The following is a 22,105-nucleotide window of genomic DNA, read 5'->3' on the forward strand; positions in this document are numbered from 1 at the left end:
TGGTTTTGCCTCAATGGTGGTCGTTACCTGCGGATTGCTTCACACACAGCACATTACTTCCAGGCACTCTCTCTTTTGACCGTATGACCATAAGGCAGGAACTCATGATGGATTATCCCGTTGCAATCGACGAAAACAATAAGAACCTTGACGTGTGGTCGAGCTTTGACTTTTTTTCTTTTTTTTTCGATCTTGGCTTTTCAGGCAGTTTACATTGGGACAACTGGACCCTGGTTTCGACGTCATACCCGTATACCCATGTTTCATCACTTGCTATAACCTTCTTTAGAAATTCTGGATCATTGTCGATTTCTACGATAATGATAGAAGCTGAAGATGCGAATTAAAATTTGTGCCATGCCTGGAACTTGAATCCGGGGCTCCGTGCTTATTAGGCAGGTGTACTAGCACCACTACAGCAGTATAGCTAACACAGCTGCAGGGACTTCCCTAGTCCAATGCCCTCCCTAACAGAAACTTCAAACAGTCAGCTTATTTTCACCTTCTCAGCAGTTCATGAGTGATTTCTATGTGACGTTGTTTTTGGTCGAAATTCAAAAATTTCGGAAGAAACTTACCAGATATTTCGCGCCCAAAACATCTGAAAAAACTGCTTGGCACGAGCTAAAGGATTTGCTGACATCATTAGCAACCTCTTTGATGGTGGTTCGGCGATTTTACAGAACGATTTTCTTTACTACTGCCTCTATTTCGTCAGTAATAGATGTGCTGGGGCATCCAGGGCGGTATTCGTCTTCAACGTCTTTTTAAATTTCTTTGGAAAGTTTATACTACACGTAAACTCTTTTCTTACTTATAGCAGATCCGCCAAAAGCCACAGTCAACATTTCGAATGTGGTGCTGAGCTTCATTCCATTTTCAAGCAAAATTTAATGCAAATTCTTTGATCCATCTACTTCGAAAGTAAAAATTCGCCGAACACTCTAAAACAAGTATAACATTTTCGACTGTTGACAGTAAACTAAACATTTAAAACGGCTGAAAATACAAACATACAAGGGAACATGTGTACCAACAAGATAAAAGGAGATTGTAAATCGAATGTATAAAGCCCACGAAGTTGAAAATTTCCCCTTTCTTTTGGATCATACCTCACACTGTTTCCAAAAACAGAATAACGTGAGGAATCCACGAAAATACTGCAATTCCTTACATATAGCCCCGTAGGGACCGCGAAGACAAGATTTATTATAGCGCACGCATATGCTTGTAAGCAGTCATTCTTCCCGCGCTCAGTCGCGAATTGAATGGAAAAAACCTAATAACTGGCGCAATAGGAAGTGCCCTGTGCCATGCACTTAATGTAATCTGTTCTGAGAAGGCACTTGGGGGAAAAAAACTAATTATCTAATTTCCAAGGATGAAAAGTACATTGAGGGTGTCATGGCGAATGATGATGCTAGGAAATGAATATGACATCTTGCAAAATTTTCTAGCGAATAATGCATCTACATCTACATGACTACTCCGCAATTCACAATTAAGGGGGCAACCGAACCACATTGACTATTTATCCACTCTCGAATAGCACTTACGGAAAAACACACACACACACACACACACACACACACACACACACACACATCTTGCCGCTGAGCTCTGATTTCCATCTTTTCTTTTTTTCGGTTCTTTCCTTTTCTTTTCTCAAGACGGCTATTTCTCCCAACACAGGTGAGGGTCGGGACAGTTGGTGATTGAAATAACGTCGCAACGAAAAGCGCTTGTTTTAATAATTGCCACCTCAGCGTGCCATATCAGTGGCACTTCTCACCGTATTTCGCGATAATATAGAATGAGCTGCCCTTCTTTGAACCTTTTCGATGACCGTCAATCCTATCTGGCGAGGACCCCATACTGTACAGTAGTACTCTAGCAGAAGACGGACAAACGTAGTGTATTCAGTCTCGCTAGTCGATTTGTTGCATCGTCAAGGGTGCTGGGAGAATGGTTCGCCTTCCCGACAACAATATCCGTGTGATAGTTAGAGTTTAAGTTGTTCATAATTGTTACCCTTGAGTATTTAATTAAAATGACAACCTTTAGCGCTGCAGTCATAGACTGTGCCGCTGATCCCGGCGGAGGTTCGAGTGCTCCCTCGGGCGTGGGTGTGTGTGTGTTTGTCCTTAGGATAATTTAGGTTAAGTAGTGTGTAAGCTTAGGGGCTGATGGCCTCAGCAGTTAAGTCCCATAAGATTTCACACACATTTGAACATTTTTTGACCTTTAAATTTGAGTGATCGATATTTAATAGATTTCTATTCGCACCCATGTGGGTGCCCTCAGACAGTATGGGGTCCTCACCAGATAGAATTGACGAAGGTCATCGATAGGGTTCAAAGAAGGACAGCTCATTCTATAATATCGCGAAATACGGTGAGAAGTGTCACGGATATGACATGCTGATATCTTGTCGGAATCGTTTTGAAATTGCTTCTGATCTTCTGGTGACTTTAATAGACGGTAAACGATAGAATCACCTAGACACAGTCGAAGGGGGCTGTTTAGATTATTTCGTAAGTCGTTTGGGTAAACTAGGAATAGCAGAGGGCCTGTAACACTTCCTTGGGAAACGCCAGATATCACTTTTGTTTACTCGATGACTTTCCGTCTATTACTACGAACTAGTGACTTATCTGACAGGAAATCAGGAATCCAGTCGCCTAACTGAGACTATACTCCATGGCATGCAATTCGATTAGAAACCACTTGCGAGCAACATTGCCAAAAGCCTTCTGAAAATGTAGATCTAGGGAGTCAATTTGAGATGCCCTGTCAACGGCACTCGCTACTTTGTGAGAATAAACTGATAGTTATTTCACAAGAACGATATTTTCTGAATTTGTGCTGGCTGTGTCAGTAGATAATTTTCTTCCACGTAGTTCATTGTGTTCGAACACAATATTTATTCTAAAATCCTACTGCAAACTGATGTCGGTGACATGGATCAGTAGTTCAGCGGATTACTTCTGTTTGCTTTCTTGTGTGTTGCGGCATGCGCAACGTTTCAGTATTTAGGTACAGCGGAGCGAGCGGTGATTGCTTAAGTATAGAGTCAGTACATCAGCATGCTCCGAAAGGAACCTAATGGGTGTAGGTTTTGGATTTATTGACTTAAGGTATCTACTTCTAATGAACTCAAATTGGCAGCTGAACTTGATTCGAATTCTAGAATATTTACTTTGGCTTCTTTGGCGAAGGAATTTCCGTAAACGGTGTTTAGTAACTCCAGTTTAGGGGCACTATCATCGGTAACATACCATCCATCGCTATCGCGCAGTGAAGGCATTGATTGTGTCTTGCTGCTGACGTACAGGCTGTTAAGTAAGATCGTGGTCGGGCTAATCAGTAGAAAAATCTATTTGACAACAAACTAAAACGTACGTACATCATACATGGAAAAAAAGAAAAATGCAATTGCAATTAGTAACACTCTATCACCCGCAGCGGCGATAATTTCTTGGTGTCTCCGAGGCAGTTTTGAAACGAGGTTTCCCGCGTATGCCCGTGGAAGAGACCTCTAAATGCGTCGAATTTGAGTCGCGAAGTGTAGATCCCTTTTCCTTGCAGCTCCTTTTGAATGTAATAGCATACATTTGCAATAAGACTAGCGCCAGACGATTGTGATGGCCAGTCCAGTACCTGCACACCTCTCTCTCTCTCTCTCTCTCTCTCTCTCTCTCTCTCTCTCTCTCTTTTTTTGTCGTTGCAAAGCGTGCTACGGTGCTTCGGATCATTGTCCTGCTGTATCCAGTCTTCATTTATGTCAACGAACCAATGTTTGGCAATCAGCATCAAACATCTTTGATAAACCGGACTCCACTCGTTTCTCTTCGTTTGTATCTCAGCCAGGAATTCTAAGTTAACAAATGCTTTACGGACATTGCCTGAAGGACAAATGTGCCCACTGTTGGCATGTGAAAAAGAACTAAGGCCATACCTTCTGCCATTTGTGTGTAAAGCCGTCAGTACCGTTACTTAACAGACTGTACGTCGCAGACGAACATAGGCGTTCGCAAGGGAGGGCAAGAGGAGGCACTTGCGCCCCCCACCTCCACCACTCTGAGTCCGAAGTACAGGATTTTTATTCGTAAATGAAGTGTATAATCATGAGTGTTCTGGGATATAATAAGTTTGTCAGTCACCAATGAAATGTTGTTGTTATGGTTTAAAACGCCTCGAAATTGAACAACTCATATATATGATAAAACATGACAATTTCAGAACCTTCTCCCCTTTACTCGAAGATCTTTTGCGAAAGTTCGTCATACGAACAAAATCTCTTTGGATTTCTACCAGATTTTGAGACAGTTTCGTTGTGGAAACTATTCATATCAACAGCATCTCGCATTCAAGTTCGCGCAAAATTTCGAACTAGTGTAAAACCCCGCGAAACTGGGAGATTTTGCGTTGCCGTAAATCTGGCATGCATGCGAATAGGGATTTGTCTGCAAGGAGATAATTTTTTTAGCTACATATTTCCCAAACTGCGGATGTAATCGTAACTCGCGGTTTATATAAATCGCGAAAACACAGTAAGGTATCATATTTCACTTACACTGTGTAAAAACTATTATGTACTTGGGGTACAACTCTCATCAGGCATGGGTGCCATCAAAGTGATATCGCCGTCTAAAACGTCTGTTTGGCCACATTCTCTTTCAAAGCACTCTGGTTGTGCTTTGAAATCCACCTGTGGTGTCGGTAAACGAGCACACAGCTACATTGCGGGTGATAATGGGAATACCCTGATATCTCTTACGTCACTAAATTCCCGAGTATCGGCTGTGTGTGTGTGTGTGTGTGTGTGTGTGTGTGTGTGTGTGTGTGTGTGTAGAGAGAGAGAGGAGTGGTATAATGGAAGTAATACGAGCAGGTATTTGGAACTGTAATTACACCGGATGCCTGTGGTCGGAACAAATGCGTTTGTGAGGTCACTCGTAACGGGCTCCTCGCTGTCGCGTGTTTGCAATCGAGGATTGCGTGCGTGTTTGTTCTTCATGCGACGGAGGCGTCGAGCGCGGGGGACAAAGAGAATAACGGGAGGGAAGGGAACGAAAGAAAGGTGTGTAACGTAATAACGTGCGCGTTGGGCCGACTAAAGCAATTGGGCCGGTGTTAAACAAAGCGCGCTCTGGTATCCGACGCTTCTGTGGTCGCCTAATTGCATTCGCCACCCGCTAGGTGGCGACTGGCGCCACCGAATAACTTCTCTGCTGTCACCGCAGTCAGATAGCACCACGCAGAGGCGTTTGCTGTATAATGCAATCTCTCATGTAACGGAAGATTATATTTAAGAGAAAGAGCCACTGAAGATTTTTCTCACCTTTCTTCTTTCAAGCCTCTATATAATCTTTTATCTACCGAGAAGTAGGAGGAGAAGTTTTTTCCGACAATTGACTCTGTTAATCACGTTTTGTAATATAGTGTAACTTGTTTACACTTAAAATGCATCGCCTAATGATAAAGATATGTCCAGAATGAACTTTTCACTCTCCAGCGAAGTACGCCCAGATATGGAACTTTCTGGCAGATTAAAACTGTGTGCCGGACCGAAACACGAACTCTGTATGTTCGCCTTTTGCGGATAATTGCATTATCAGTCCGTTACACAGTTTCAATCCTCCATGAAGATCCAACAAAGATTTACTTCTGGTTCTGTATGTCTACTAGTCTAGATTGTCCTGTCGGGTTTCACTGGGACACACTGAATTTATTTATTTATTTACTTACATTTATTAGTTTCGCCATTGATTTTCTAGTTTGCAATAAAGTTTTAAATGTACTTGAGTTTTGTACAGGGGCCGCTTTTGCAAATCACGGCACCATGTGTCTTCTTCGGTTTGGCTATATTAAATTGTAAATCGAGGTAAAAACTTGATAGTGGAGCCCTCCTCCATCTCGAGCGTTTGAAAGAGGACGTCAAAAATTTAAAAAAAATGATTTGTCAAATATACGTCCATTTTGTAGAGCACATGTTTCTGAAGTGTTCGATATATAAAAAACATCTATGTTGGAGTAAATGTAAGACATGTTATGTGGTCTGAAGTGTGCCAAAGTGCAGTGCCATGCCTCTACACACAGCAGTCTTCCATCGCGCATCACTTCGCTCTGTGGAATTCAAACGTGTATATTTTGTAATAGAAGCCATCAAACTTATATTCAGGACAGTGGATATTAAAGTTTCCTGTGCTGCCTCTCCTGCTCCCAGTCGGCCGGTTTTGACATCCTACCGCCCTTCTTTTAAAAAAAGAAAAAAAATTAATACTGGGTGGGATTATTTGTGACCGGGAGAATAAGAACTCTCCAGAAAATTTGCACTCTTTATTGCCTGTTAACTGATAACTTCCTCTTTTGTGTGACATAAAATTAAATGTAGGAAACATAAAACCAGTAAAGACAAGTGACAAGCAAGACGGTACACGTTTGTTGAATCCTTAGGTCCCAGCATTTTTTTTTTTTCTCTCTCTAATCTTGCTACAGCTTTAATCGGCGTGCTTTTCTTTCTGCGAAACAATCTATTACCCCATCAAAGTTCGTCAAACGTTTTGCGACATGAAAAATCATAATGTCGTTTCTAATAGTGAAAAAAGTGTTAATACGAATAGTACCCAGGACTGGAGTGGTTTGTCGATTTGATTATGTCTATTTTGTCACTGTCTGCTAAATAGAACGAAATAGGTCTTTCTAATTGCAGCAATTGTAACACACGACAAATAAGAGACTGTTTTGACACAAATGGTCAGTTTTATCCACCTGATTTACATAAATAACACGACAGAATATAATTTACGAAGTACCAATATCAAATGTCTATTAGGTCTGTTACAAGCAAAAAGTTTTATGTTAGGAAATAGTTTCACATTTCATTCGGAAGCTGTAGTTCCTCAAGAATGAGATCAAAAAGTAGTAGTAGTAGTAGTAGTAGTAGTAGTAGTACGAAATTTTTATTATTTGGAATCGTCGTATTCTTCCATATAACTTGTTCGATGTCCCCGTTTCTTCTCCTTCCTCGTTCTAATAAACAATCTTGCCGTCGTTAATTCTGTAACTGTTCTTGCCATTGTCAAAACTTATTCTCCGGTTAACTTCACTAACCCTGCCTGAATCATCGGTTCATTTAACCGGCGTTTATTCTCCGCTTAGGGGTTATTACGTGTTCGTACAACACGTTTTCCGCGCCAGTCCTAGAATAGAACTTCGCGGTTGCTAACCGGGAACTGTGCAACAGGCCCTTAGTAGTGTAGTGCTTTGGCAACAATTTACTGTACCGTAACAATTTCATTTTCTTTTATACACCGAGAAGATCTAATGACTAATCGACCGACCAACGTGCGCTGGATGCAAGGCGCTTTGTGAAACAATGTTTTTTTTCCCTTGAAGAATATGAAATTGCCGCCCGGGGTAGATAATCCCTCTCCCGATCCTGACCTCGATATGTGTAAAGTCGTAGTCTTGCATCCTCGTGCTTACAAGACCAATCTTGGACATACGAGTACAGTAATTGTTAATTGAAATAATATAAAGGTCCTCCGTTTTATTTGCATTCATCTGGATACCTTTTTCAGTTACACTGCATCATTGAGTTCGTTATAACACTTTCATGTCTCAGTCACAGAAAACTGAATACTAAAACATGGATCAGGGAAATTCCAAAGTAAAAATAACTGAACACAATCCAACCGCGTCGACAAAATTTAGAATACTGTTCAGGTATACTTCGAGTGTTGTGGTGCAAGCTACCCGTGATCTCCAGTGGCCCATTACAGATTAATTGCATTTCGTTTGATTTCTTATACATACTCATCTTTGTATATGTATGGCACTGAAAACATCTAGACAACAGTGCAAATGTCGACTGCGTGCACAGTGTGCCGTTCTGTTTGGAAACAAACTTGTTTCATTCGCTTACAGGTCTAGCTGTTGCCAGCATACATGTCCACTTTATTTTTCGCCCTCAAAAGCTTGTATTCAGTACCGCTCGATTGTGTGCGTGTTTTTCCGTGGCAGTAATTCTGGAACACCTGTATTAATTTCAAGCGTAGTACTTATGTTGCTTACTGTCTGTACAGAATGTCATAGGACTAGAACAACCCTAGTACTCATAGCGTTTGGTGTAGAGGAGGGGTCAGGGTGACGTCTGAGCATTGCTCTGAAAATGCTAGAGGAATTTCCATCAGCCTTAGTGCACGGTAGTAAGAAATATTGTATTGGTGTGGTTGGGAGGGAGATCACATGTGAAAATAATCGAAAATTGCCCATATTAATGCCGAATCCGTAGGTTTAGGTGTTGCTAAGACGATTCCGTTCCTTTTCTAGTAACGTCGGAAATCTTATAGTGGTGGTGATAATTTCAGCATAAGAATTTTCTTCGTTTTGCAACGTTCCATAATGGGCGAAGAAGCAGGAATCATCGGCCATTCCGTAGTGGTAGTGGTAACCACCCTGATACACCTTTAATGATTTGGGAGGCCCAAGCTAAATCGCATATCGCTATGGTTTGATCAGGTGAACAATCCTGTGTCCTTTTTACAAGAAAATCTGTAGTGCTTCCAAGTTCCTCGTAGTCAGCTGCGACACTCTTTCAATTCGAGATTGGAAAACGTGTGTCAGAATGACATTGACTCCAACAAACTATACAATATTCATATGAAGTGCTCGGAGAGCGAAGAACGTGTCGTACGCGAAAACGTTCCACACAGATTGTATTTAGTGTCGGGGGGAAAAAAAGGCGTAAAACAGTTCTGTTCGTAGTTCCATTCTGTTTGTCACAGCTGGCTTTTTTTTTCCCCGTCTCTCTACGCTGTGGTAACAGGGAGAGCTTGGTTTATGTACAAGTGTTACTAAATTTGGGAATTACTACGAGCGTTGTCACTTCGTGAAGAGTACTGTAGGGTACTACGAAGTATAGTGCTTCCAGAACGAAATTTTTATTCTGCAACAGTGTGCGCGCTGATGTGAAACTTCTTGGCAGATTAAAACTGTGTGCCGCACCGAGACTCTAACTCGCGACCTTTGCTTTTCGCGGGCAAGCGCTCTACCATCTGAGCTACCGAAGCACGATTCACGCCCCCACGGCTTCAGTTCCGCCTGTACCTCGTCTCATACCTTCCAAACTTTCCCGCGAAAGACAAAGGTTCCGAGTTCGAGTCTCTGGTCCGGCACACAGTTTTATTTTACCAGGAAGTTCAATATTGCTCTATCCGCATGTACAGTCGGCGGGATAAAAAAAGCCATTCATCATGAAAAATACATGAATAGGGAGATTACCGCGGTTTCTTTTTTCCGACTCACACCAGAGGCCGCACAGTATGTGCTCAAAGGGCAGACTCTCAGTGAACCCTTGTGCAGAGATGACGCGGATTGAAGCGCATTGAACGCGTTCGGCCCGGATTGCACCGCTTGGCTTTAGCTGTTCGCTGTGTTGCCCACGATCAGTCATGTCACAGAATCTGGTTAGGACTGGAAAGCCACTGCACTTGTATCAATCCAATGCGTCCGGTTTGGTACCAATAGGAGTATTTTCATTTCGTAAAGTGGATATATCCACGATGGTTGAGGTGTTGGGGGCGGGGGGAGGGGGGGGGGAAGAGACACGAGACTGTTCACGTTATTCAGTACATTGTGACACACAAGCAGGAGTGAATGCAGCAGAGAGGATATGTAGCCACAGCGTTCAATCATTGTAGGACACTTGCATGCCTGTCGGAATAAGGATAATACAGTGCGTTTCGAAACGATTCATCCGAATTCTCGGGCTGCATCTGTGAATTTGAACGTACATGTGGAGCTAGAAAGTTCTTGTTCTCACAAAATCCGGTTTACAGAGGCTATATCTTGTACGTGCATGCACAGACAACATTTGGATACATTTTACGGGAAACCTCAGAAAACAAGCTACACTGTATATCAGGCCGAGGTACTACTATTGCTGTTACGTGTGTGGTGTCTGTTGTTGCGGACATGTCCGAAAGAATAGACACCAGACGTACAGTATTCCGCGGCCGTATACATACATGATGAAAGAGGAATACGGACGTCAGCCACATGAGGACACTAAAATAATTCAGTGTAGACAACCGAAAATTTCTGCCGAACCCCGATTTCTTGCTTTACGCGAGCGGTCGCCTTAAGCGTTTCAGCTATCATGTACACTTCCCGTCCAACCCAAATTCCCAACTTGGTGCACACTACTTCCGTAGCGGACCCCTGTCCACCATCCTCACTGCTTGCAGCGTTTAGCATGATTCCTGCGAAAAGTGGGACCTAGGGTGCACCCACACTGAAGATATCGTGAAATGCCGTGAAGGCATATCAATTACTGTTGTACGACGGGGGACCCAAAAGAACCAGAATTTTTATAGAACTCTACATTCAAAGTACTTTGGTGCCCTTCAAAGTACTGTTCAATTGCATTAATGCACTTGTCCCAACGGTTTTGTTACTGCTGAAAACAGTTGTGGAACTCTTGAGGCAGAATTTTGTTCAAAGCCATTAGCGTGTTTTCTTTGACATCATCGACATTATCGAATCGCTTTCGTTTCAGACTTCGCTTCATCCGTGGAAACAAACAAACAAAATCAGATCGGGTGGATGAGGCGCAAGCACCATGTTGTTTTTTTTTGCTGTGAACTGTCGGACCGTATGAGTTGTGTGGGTTGAAGCATTGTCATGGTGGAGAAACGAGTTCCCATTTCTCCGCAGTCCTGGCCGTTTTTGTCGCACACTCCCGTAATCTTCGTAACACGCCCATATAAAAATTTTGGTTCATTGTTCGTCCTGGAGGAACAAATTTCTTGTGGACAATGCCATTGACATAAAAGAAATACACCTCAACGCTGGTTTCACATTGATTCGAGTTTGACGTGCTTTCTTGGATCGTGGCGACGTTTGAGTTTTCCACTGACACTGCACTTTCTTTGATTCTGGATTTTATCCTTAGCACCAACTCTCATCCCCAGTCACAGTTCTCTTGAATGATGTAGAAAGGGTTTACATGGAACGGAATGGATACTCTCGTCGAACTGAACCGACCATTGACTGGAAATGGTTACGTTCGGCTTCATGGAGACCATATGAAGCCATTCATGATCATGTTCCCAAACAACGATGTCATGCTACCGGGCCGCAATTGTTCGCAAATGATCGAAAGAACATTCTGGACAATTCGAGCTAATGATTTGGCCACCCAGATCCCATCGAACGCTTATGAGACATAACTGAGAGGTCTGTGCATAAAATCCTGCACCAGGAACACTTTCGCAGCCATGGTTGGTTATAGAGAGAGTATGGCACAAAATTTCTGCAGGGGTCTTGCAACGACTTGTCGAGCCTATGTCACGTCGCTCTGCGGCACTACGCCAGGGAGGAGGTGGTCCGACACGATATTAGAATGTATCCCGTGTGTATCAGTGTAAATGTTGATTGTTGTGTGTGAGCCACAGCAGACTGATATGGCCCTAGCTGCTGCCTTGTAAACTGTCTGCTGCTAGTGTCATCCAGTGTCGCGTTCTCCACGTCGTTGTGAAGAGTGTTTTCCCAGAGCGCTGGCCGCCAGAGCCCGTCGGCGCGACGTTTCTGCCCCCGCCTAAAGGCGCCGCCAGCCTCGCGAGCCTCCCACGCCGCCCGCGCGGCCACAATCAATAGCCGCCGCTGCCACAGCCCGGGACGCGGCACGACACGTGCACGCGACGCCCACGCTATTTACTGCCCCACCTCCCAGCCCCCCTCACTGCCACTAATTGATCGCATTAAAAAATCCACCCGGTTCGCGCTCCTCCACTCGTGGCTGTCTATTTGTCTGCCAGTAATTCAGATACAGTTAGTAAATTTCAATCCCAACGAAAGCAGTTGTTGACAGATGTGAAAATTACCGAACTATCAGTTTAATAAGCCACGGCTGCAAAATACTAACACAAATCCTTTACAGACGAATGGAAAAACTGGTAGAAGGCAACCTTGGGGGAGGTCAGTTTGGATTCCGCACAAGTGTTGGAACACGTGAGGCCATACGGACCCTACGACTTATCTCAGAAAATAGATTAAGGAAAGGCAAACCTACGTTTCTAACATTTGTAGACCTACAGAAAGCTTTTTACAATGTTCACTGGAATACTCGCTTTCAACTTCTGAAGATGGCAGGGGTAAAATACAGGGAGCGAAAGGCTGTTTACAATTAGTACAAACACCAGATGGCAGTTACAAGAGTCGAGGGGCATGAAAGGGAAGCAGTGGTTGGGAAGGGAGTGAGACAGAGTTGTAGTCTATTCCCCATGTATATTGAGCAAGCAGTAAAGGAAACAAAAGAAAAATTCGGAGTAGGAATTAAAATCAATGGAGAAGAAATAAAAATTTTAAGGTTCGCCAATGACATTGTAATTCTGTCAGAGACAGCAAAGAACCTGGAAGAGCAGCTGAACAGAATGGACAGTGTCTTGCAAGGAGGATGTAAGATGAACATCAACAAAAGCAAAACGAGGATAATGGACTGTAGTCGAATTAAATCGAGTGATGCTGCTGGAATTAAATTAGGAAATGAGACGCTTAAAGTAGTAAATGAGATTTGCTATTTGGGGAGCAAAATAACTGATGATGGTCGAAGCAGAGAGGATATAAAATGTAGACTGGCAATGGCAAGGAAAGCATTTCTGAAGAAGAGAAATTTGTTAACATCGAGTATAGATTTAAGTGTCAGGAAGTCTTTTCTGAAAGTATTTGTATGGAGTGTAGCCATGTATGGATGTGAAACATGGACGATAAATAGTTTAGACAAGAAGAGAATAGATGCTTTCGAAATGTGGTGCTACAGAAGAATGCTGAAGATCAGATGGGTAGATCACATAACTAATGAGGAGGTACTGAATAGAATTGAGGAGAAGAGAAATTTGTGGCACAACTTGACTAGAAGAAGGGATATGTTGGTAGGACATATTCTGATGCATCAAGGGATCACCAATTTAGTATTGGAGGGCAGCATGGAGGGTAAAAATCGTAGAGGGAGACCAAGATATGAATACAATAAGCAGATTCAGAAGAATGTAGGTTGCAGTACGTAATGGGAGATGAAGAAGCTTGGACAGGATAGTGCAGCATGGAGAGCTGCATCAAATCAGTCTCTGGACTGAAGACAACAACAACAACAACAACAGTTAGTATCGTCACCACGTTCCTTCTTTTTAATATATATATATATATATATATATATATATATATATATATATATGCTTGAGGGGTAGTCGTAAAGTTTATGACCTCAAAAAAATAGTTATGTAATTATTTTTTTTCGTTTATCAAGTACTTGTCTGCATTCCAGATAACCATTGAAGCCACCGCGGCACAGTACCGTAGCACGTCGTTAGAGTATGCGAAACAAAATGAGTCAGCCTGATGTTAAATTGTTTGTCGTCGTCTTGCGGTCTTGTCACGTCTCACAGCTAGTTTATTCTCGTCAAACCTTTCATCTCTGAATAACAACCACTAAAAAAAACATAACTGAACTCCGCCCGAACAGGCCATGAAAGCCCAACGGTACCGACCGGCCGCCGTGTCATCCTCATCCGCCGGCGTTACTGGATTGAGGATATGGAGGGGCATGTGGTAAACACACCGCTCTCCCGGCCATATGTCAGTTTACGAGACCGGATAACAACCAATGGGGATGGGCAAAAATATCGTCACATCAAAATTCTATATTTTTCATGATAATTTAGATATATCCCACTGATAACTAAATTATCGATATTTAGATTAATAGATATTAAATGTTGGATTTCAGAAACGATATTTTTTTTATTGTCTGTGTTTTCTTGACTCGTAGACACTATAGTTCTCATTGGCAGATTTCTAGCCCATTACAGCTACTACCAGTCTTTCCAATTAACAGTAAATGTCTTATAATGGGCTTAATTTAATTTCTTATTCAATACTACATAGGAGCACCAGTTTTTAACATGATTGTATCTATACTGCATATTCATGAAAGGTTGTTGCTTCCGTATGCCATTTGTACCATTGCAAAGGATAGACACGCGGCGTACAATACGTTGCTTGAGGATGGTGGAAATCACCACTCCCTGCTCCCGACTATGAAGCAGAATGTACGCTGCTCTTACCCCTGGATCAAGAAAAGATACAAGCACTGTAAAAGTTACTCAAGATACCGTATAAAGGCGCACATCACTGCACTCATATTTAGTGGAACATGAACTCTTGTTTGAAATGTTTACGGTAAGTGCAATATTTCATGCATGGAACACGTATAAGTGTTTCACTCCCGAGATTTCTGTCCCCTATGGAGGGGCCAAAAAACCGTTTTTTTTTTTTGTTTTTTCCGATAATGCTGATGTCTTTTGTGAACATCGATATATGTATTAAAAACTGTCCATCCCTGACCACTGCAACCTACAGCATTTGAACCTGCTTACTGTATTCGTACCTAGGTCTCCGTGTATAATTTATAATCTAACTTCCTTTCACCTCCAGCTTAACTATTCCGTGATGCGCCAGCATACCTCCTGTCAACCTATCCATTCTTTTAGCAAAGTCGATTCTAATACCAGCATTGTACTTTCTATGTGTCTTAAGCTAATTCTTTTTCTGCATTCGAAGGTGAAAGATGGTGCATCTGTTAATGCCGATTTCGTGAAATATACGGTAACAAAGCACTTTCGCATCACGCAGTGATAGATGCTGCAAACGCATGCAATGTGGTTAAACGAGTCTGAATGACAGAAAACCTAATAAAAGAACCAGGGATCGCAAGAGAAGATGGCAGCCTCAGTGTTTCAACATCTTTTATGACATTTGAAACATTACAAAGTTCGCTTCCATCTGGGTTCTGCGGCTGTTCTCACTAATTTAGAAAAGCCATTGAACCGTGACGGTAGCGGAAATGTGCCCTGTGTTAGGCCAATCCAGATGACTTCTGTAGCCGCCTAATCACCATAAACGTGTGCTGTGTGTCTCACTGTCGCCCGCAGGCAGAGGACCAAAACTTGAAGTGAAATGTTTGAATTTGCCACAGTCGGGAAATATGAAGACCCAACCATCATCTGACAAAGTGATTCTGAGCTTTTTGGTGGCTGTCGTGGTGCGGTCCTTGCAGATTACGCCCAAAAAGGCACTCTGGTAAAAGAGTATAGTATTGCAATCTTCTAATGATGTTATGAAAGGCTTTTTGGATCAAGAATCACAGGGAACACTCAGAGACATTTGTTGCTCAGCTCAACGCCCCAGGCTATTCCGCACAGAACGTCACTCGTGCTGAGTCTTTGGACCGTCAGATTTTGTCCCACTTCCCGTATTCTCCTGACACGGTACCCAATAGCGTCTTCCTTGTTTAACAGATGAAGAAACGATGGCGTGGCAGGTATTTCCTGAAAGACGACGACGTGAAATTCGAGGTGATACGTCTTTTTAGCAGCAAAATGCAGTGCCTTGCTTAATCCTAATATTTCATGCACGGTTAGAGATCCCGAGAGCTAATCATTTCGGTAAGTAATGAAAGATATGACAAAAGTTGCTGACTCGTTTCTGGTGTTAAGAATAACTAAACGGGCCGTCATCTCAGAGTCTGGTTTGATTCCTCCAGCCTTTCAGTTGACTAACCCTGCTCAGCTTAACGTAGACTCCGAAACAATGTGCAGCAGCGTGGTGAAAAACAACCTGATAACAAGTTCAGAGCAGTTAGGAAATGTCGAATCGTGTAAAATTTTCCAGATAAGCATAGGTCTGAAATCTACCTCTGTGAAGCCGTAACCAAGAAACATCACGGAAACGTGGTGGATAGCAATTTGAGGTTCTACGTAGCAGGAACTACTACGCTCAGCTAATTTAATTAGTATCTGCCCACTTTAGTCTAACAAGTATTTGCTGTGGCAAGTTAGGAGACTGGTAGAAATAATGAAAAACCACTACATTCTTTATTTGCTTAGTTGAAAGTAGATATAAGTGAGGTTATTATCCCTAATTTTTTCATTGAAATTCGACCTACAAATTGAATAAAAAAAGTAAAACAGTATTTTGTGTTATGTGCCATGCCCACTTTTTCCATTTGCATTTGCGAAAGTATGGAGTGAGATACGTATACTAGTTAGGAGATGGAGACTCTAGTGCTTTCAAGAATGTAGTTGAAAGTCAGCCCTACGGAAAAGATTGCACTATTGAAAAACCGGAGCACGTAGGCCATATTCAGAGGAGGATGAGTGGACGACTCGGAAGACTTGATGACAGTAAAGTCAAGCTACTGGAGGATGGGAAGCCACTTGGAGGTAAAAATAGACTAACAAAGAAGAGAACTGTCAGCCAGCAAGTCTGTTATGTTGCTGCAATTAGAATTAACCTCGCAGATTTAGATAGTATGAGAAAGTCAGTGCGGGGCTTTCAGTTTCATTACTTGTCGACAAATTTCTGAAAAGCAAGGAAAGTGGGGAAGTTTACAGCCAAAAATAACCTTCCTTGTGAGCTTGCAGTGACCATTAAATCAACTTTTCGATCACTGTCTTCACGAGAACTGCTATAAAAATGTCTGTACGGCAAAACGCAGAACTCAAATGAAAGTTTCTTTGCTCGTATTTGGAAGAGACGCCCAAAGACTGTGTTTGTTATGATTTGATAGTGAAGATTTCTGCTTCGGAATATGCAGCAGTGTTTTGTCGGGAATGTGGCAAGGCTTGACATCCTCAGCAAGCTGGGCTTTTCACCTGTAGTCTTCACTCAGCATATACTGCGAATCATCGATCAGCAACGAATCGCGAAAGCGGAGACTTCAGCACTGAATATAGAAAAAAATGCTTGGCAGAAGAGAGAAGAGCTCCAGATGATGATGATGAGGAGGAGGAGGAATGTTGGAATAGATATGGGGAGTTTTAGCTAAGGTATGATTAAAACCTTTTTAAAAAATTTCATCCAAAATTTAAAACGATTTTTCTGCAACTTAAGGTTTTCGCCTTTCAGAAACCCACACATCAGAAATTACTCGAAGGTTTTCGCTGAAATTTGGCACATACATTATTTTATATGGAAGTAATATTTAATGGAACAAAATTTTAATCTAGACATTATAAACAGTCTTATGGTTGATAATATATGGAAAATTTGCCATTTTAAATTTGCCATTAAAATGTTCAAATCCAAAATATCACAGAAAATAATAGAAGTAATTTACCAAAAAGTTATTGCACTTATTTGTACAAATGGCGTCCAAAAATGTTTTGCACTGTCGTCTAATTTTTTTTTTATTTTGTGAAGGGGGAGAATGAAATTCTTTGTTAACTTACTTGGAACATTTAGCTATACATTGAGCCTACTCAATGTAGCCTCAGTCAGCTGTGACGCATCTGGCCCAACGTTCTTTCCATGATGTAAATGTACTTTGGTAAAATTCTGGGGATTGACTTTTACACCATCGCTTGACACAGTAAATAAGATCTTTCTCACTATCAAATGTTTTACCGCGCAGGGGGGCCTTCAGATGAGCAAAGAGGAGCCAAGTGCGGACTGTAGGGAGGGTGACGAACAATTTTCCAACCCATTTTCCTGATTTTTCTCCTGCGTCATTAGGGCTGTAAGGGGTTTGGCATTGTCATGGTGTAGTCTGATGAGCTGACCCTGTTATCACACTACCCAATGACAAACGAGTCATTTCAGCAAGTTTTCGTGTCGTCACACATCTTGTCATTTTGGATAATTTGATCAATGGTCTCGTTATATACTCATTGCAGTCGATGGTTTACCGCATCGTGGATTGTCCGGTAGAGAGAAATCACCTTCTATAAACCTCTGCAACCACCACTGGATACTGCTGCGATCCACTTTGTCCTCCCCACAAACAGGGAGCAACTTCCTGTGAATCGATGTGGCAGAGTCATCGCCGGTCTTGAAGAGGAACTCTATCACCGACCGTTATCGCAACCTGACATATACTTCACGGTCCATTATGGCTCACCTGTAAATAAAAGAAAATACTTTTATATATACCAACTTACAGCTAAATGTTCAAAGCCTATGTTCACAAAAAATTCCATTTTCCTCCTGAAAAAAAATAAAGAAAATTAGACGACTGTGCAAAACTTTTTGAACGCTCTTTGTACATTTATTAGTGTAGACTATTTGAGCATACAAAAAAATTTGCGAAAATTGTGCGGAAAAAATGAAAAAGTGAACTTTATTCAAAATTCTCTCGCAGCATTAAAATTTTATTAAAGATTCTGTAAAAATTATTTAAAGTATATTGGATCCCTATACATAAGAGTACAAAATTTCAGTAAGGTTGAACAAAAAATGACAGAAATACGGAGTTACAGAGATATCAGTGTAAGACTGCCACCGTCTCCCCTTAAAGACCACAAACTCAAGCGCGCTTGTCACTCATTGACTGTCGTCTTTATACGTCGGTAGTTTCAGAATTCAGACGTGTAATATTATATCTGGGAAATTTTATTCAGTTACGCTCCTTACCCTTTTCTGACCTTATTATGAAGTCATTTTCCTGTATAAAGTTACTTTTCTCTCACTTCGCACGCATGTTAGTATTGGCACCAAATACTTTTCATCATTTGCTATACTGTGGTTTGCAGTGTGTAGATGTAGAAGCACTTTCTGATTATTTCCTGACGATGGCTTAGCCACAGATTCAAGCTATGTAGCGCTTTTGAAAGCTACTTGGCTAAATAAAGATAATTTCTGTATTCTCTGTAATTATCTAGATAACCGCATTTCTGTTCAGGTTATAAAATTGGCAGATACGTTGGCGGCCTTAATGTCTACTCACTGTTGAAGGGGTCCAGCAAAGATTTTCCTTCACATACGCTGATTGTTCGATAAATCTAACACGATGCACACGTCCTTAATTTGGACTATAACCACAGAGGAATAAATTACGCGCAATGCCTATATTTACATCTAAGTCTACACGCTATACTCCGCAAGCCACCTTATGGCCTGTGGCGGAGGGTACTTTGTGTACCAGTGTCAGTCTCCCTCCATCCCCCTTTCCTGTTCCAGTCGCGAATGGTTCGCGGGAAGAACCATTGCCGTTAGCCTCCGTATGTGCTGGAATCTCTCTGATTTTATCTTCACGGTCCTTTCGCGAGGTATATATAGGAGGAAGCGATATATTAGTTGACTCTTCTAGTAACGTATCCTCTCTGAACTTTAACAATAGTCACATTGTGGTAGAGAACGCCTCTTTTGCAGCGTCTCCCACTGGAGTTGGTTGGTTCTTCCTGAATGAAACTGCAACGAAATGCGCTGCTCTTCTTTGGCTCCTTTCTATTTCCTGTCTAAGAGGAGTGCCGTGCTGACGAGCGGTAGTCAAGTGTTGCCCCAATGAAGATTTTGTAAGCTACCTCCTTTGTTGACGGACTCCCATTTCCTGAGGATTCTTCCAATGAATCGTAGTCCGGCGTCTTGTCTGTCCTACGATTAGTTTTTATGTAATCGGCCAGGTATCCGATTTCGTTTCGCAGTGAGATAAAGATGGAAAATGACATTGTAACGGATATAATTTTTGTAACATTAGTTGAGGCTCTAATCCGTGATGGTGGGAAATAATTCTTCTACGTTACAAAGCACTGACTGATTCGTATTGTCGTGTAAGCTTATTTGTCAATTTCCTTATTGCTGTCAGACATTTCCATTGGTCTGCGCAGCAGGAAACAAAATTTTGTTGCATTTAAGAAGAGATTTTTGTAATCATTATGTTGGTATCACTAGCGAAGGGCTTCTGGAGGTCACAAGAACTGCGTTGTTGTTGTCAAGGCTGTGAGTTGCACCATACTGTGAATGTATCAGTAGACTATACACAAGTAAATTACTTGCCCTTTGTCGTACAATCTTTTTTCGTCTTAGATTATTTAGCGATTTATTATGTCGTTACCGGCTGTATATAATTGTAATGGTGATGCAGCTTATGATTTTACATAACTTTGTTTAATAGGAATCAGAACCGGACATTTCGTAAGGTGCTGCGAACTTCTAGTAATTTCTATGTAGGAATCGTAGAGAAAGTTATCTTATTACGAAGATAATGTAGCTAACACAGCGGACTTAAATTTCCTGGTATCATTATAATGATTCAACTACCGGTTTCCGTATAAAAGTGTATGAATTGGAGAAGTGCATTTTGTCTCTAAAACAACGTTCCAATTGTACGAGATAAGTTCAAAATTATTCTGTTCGCTGGATCAGATTATGGGTTTCCTCCCTGAAATGCATTTGGCGAATTTAAATAGCGTAAAATTTCAACGAAAAAAGGAATGCAAGTTTAAAGATTTCTCTCTTCCTATTCCTCTACTGCGAACACTCTGTTTTCATTTTTACTCACGGCACACCATCTCAAACCTAGTCCGCAAATATGTGCTCACCAACACGAAGTAACATCCGTTGTAATATATTTGAACGTACTAACACTTCCTACTTCGTAATTTACTGGCGCGAATTTTTGAACCATTGACGTTTAGAATCTTTGATGCTAAATATTTGTTCTTGTGTTTCAACTGTTACTTCTTTTAACACTATTTTCCTCTTTGCAAGAATCAAACTTGATTTGGTACCTAGCCATGGTATCAAAATGTAAGTTTTCGACAAAATAGTAATTCAGTAATCACTTAGTAACGTTAATATATGCGGATAACTCGGAGAAAATCAGTAACAGTATTGAAGGCTGCCAGCGTCTAAGTAACACTACGGAAACTTCGTCAGTATCTTGGGCGTGCCTCCTGAAAGGAGCCAAATCTGAAGTAGTACTTAATGCTTTATATGAATGTCGTGTTAACATCTGCTCCCTAATGTTATTCAACAGATTTTTACGGCTGATATCCAAAGTTTAAAGTGGTTTAATGCTTGTAAAAACGGTATCTTTAAGTACTTCGTAGCACACCAAAATAACTTATCCATGTTTCCCCTCATAATTATTCAGTTGAATCACTGCTTTGTTTTAAACTTTTATGCCCTACGTGTTTGTCACGATGGCTTACTTATATCCACTGAACAATTTTTAACATGCTTTCAAAGACTGCTGACGTTACAAACTTAATGTCTTTGTAGTTGGAAATCCTACGGTAATGTAGTGTAATTTCTTGTAAATCATGCAATCTGGGTACATACTCCATGCTCATTGCAAAGAATGATTGAATAGACGCTAGAAACTACCAATATTACAATTTAATTTCTAAGTTCAACTGATGAATTAAATTAAAAAAAAAAAAACAAATGGAGATTATGCTTCTGTAGGTGATGTAAATTTTTACATATCTTGCGGCGCCGCCCCCGCCTCCGCCGTCCCCCCCTCCCCCCCCCCCCCCACCAGTTCGTAGGAGGGTTTTTTTTTTAATTGAGAGAGTAATTGAAATTTGGGAACACTGCTTGCCATATTCTCATACACATCAGTCTAGAAATACACTTCAAGTAATAACGGGTACTGCCCGTTCGTTTCCTGTGTTGCTACATACCACTAGTTTTTCCTAATCTCAGTTAACCAGAGACCTCTGAATGTTGGAAATGCTACTTCCTCGTATTCCTCAGAATCCACTGCCGGCTGCAAACCTTCGTAATTTCTGTTCTGTTTATAAGAGGAACACTTAAGGGTGAAATATTGTGTTCTCGGGATCCAGAACTCTTGAATGAATGTTTCGTTCTCCATGGGAGCGAGAACTGTTTTGAAACGTTTAGACAACTTCAAACTGAACAGAGACTCGAACCAACCCCGAACCTTGCTTTTTTTTCACGAGCGTTGGTCAAAAAAGATACGCAGGAGTGCATCGACTAAGTTCAGAAAGTAGGAGAGAGACCTTGAATACACAGATCCTTGTGTCTGTAAACTTGAGCAGACCTAAAATATTTTAGTATCGACGTCATAGAGAAGCAGCATGTATCGGGGAAACTTCTCATGGTACGGAGTGCAACACAGTCATACGTCAATGAACAGTGGGTCCCACCCTTGTGCGACAAATGTGCAACGTCGTGTTTCCGTGTAAAGATAAAGTGAGGGGCCTGTTGCTGATACGTGGCGTACTATTATGCGGAATGAACCGAAGTTTTAAGTGTTTAACTAGCTTCGCACGTGTAGCACTAACCTAATAAGGGAAAC

The 22,105-nt window shown here is 41.6% G+C and overlaps 1 protein-coding gene and 1 long non-coding RNA gene across 3 annotated transcripts in view; one reads left to right on the top strand and one right to left on the bottom strand.

Annotated features, from left to right (window-relative positions):
* LOC126412588 (uncharacterized) overlaps window positions 1-17,899 on the bottom strand; it is a 67,516-nt gene extending 49,617 nt beyond the window's left edge. The window contains exon 1 of the long non-coding RNA XR_007575317.1: window positions 17,784-17,899. This is a non-coding gene — a long non-coding RNA (uncharacterized LOC126412588). The remainder of the gene's footprint in view (window positions 1-17,783) is intronic.
* The window catches only part of LOC126412584 (protein kinase C and casein kinase substrate in neurons protein 1-like), a 548,284-nt gene that overhangs the window by 19,687 nt on the left and 506,492 nt on the right, over window positions 1-22,105 (top strand). The gene's annotated exons all lie outside the window — the stretch shown is intronic.

The sequence above is a fragment of the Schistocerca serialis genome, chromosome 7 (assembly GCF_023864345.2).
Source record: "Schistocerca serialis cubense isolate TAMUIC-IGC-003099 chromosome 7, iqSchSeri2.2, whole genome shotgun sequence".
Taxonomy (NCBI): Eukaryota; Metazoa; Arthropoda; class Insecta; order Orthoptera; family Acrididae; genus Schistocerca; species Schistocerca serialis.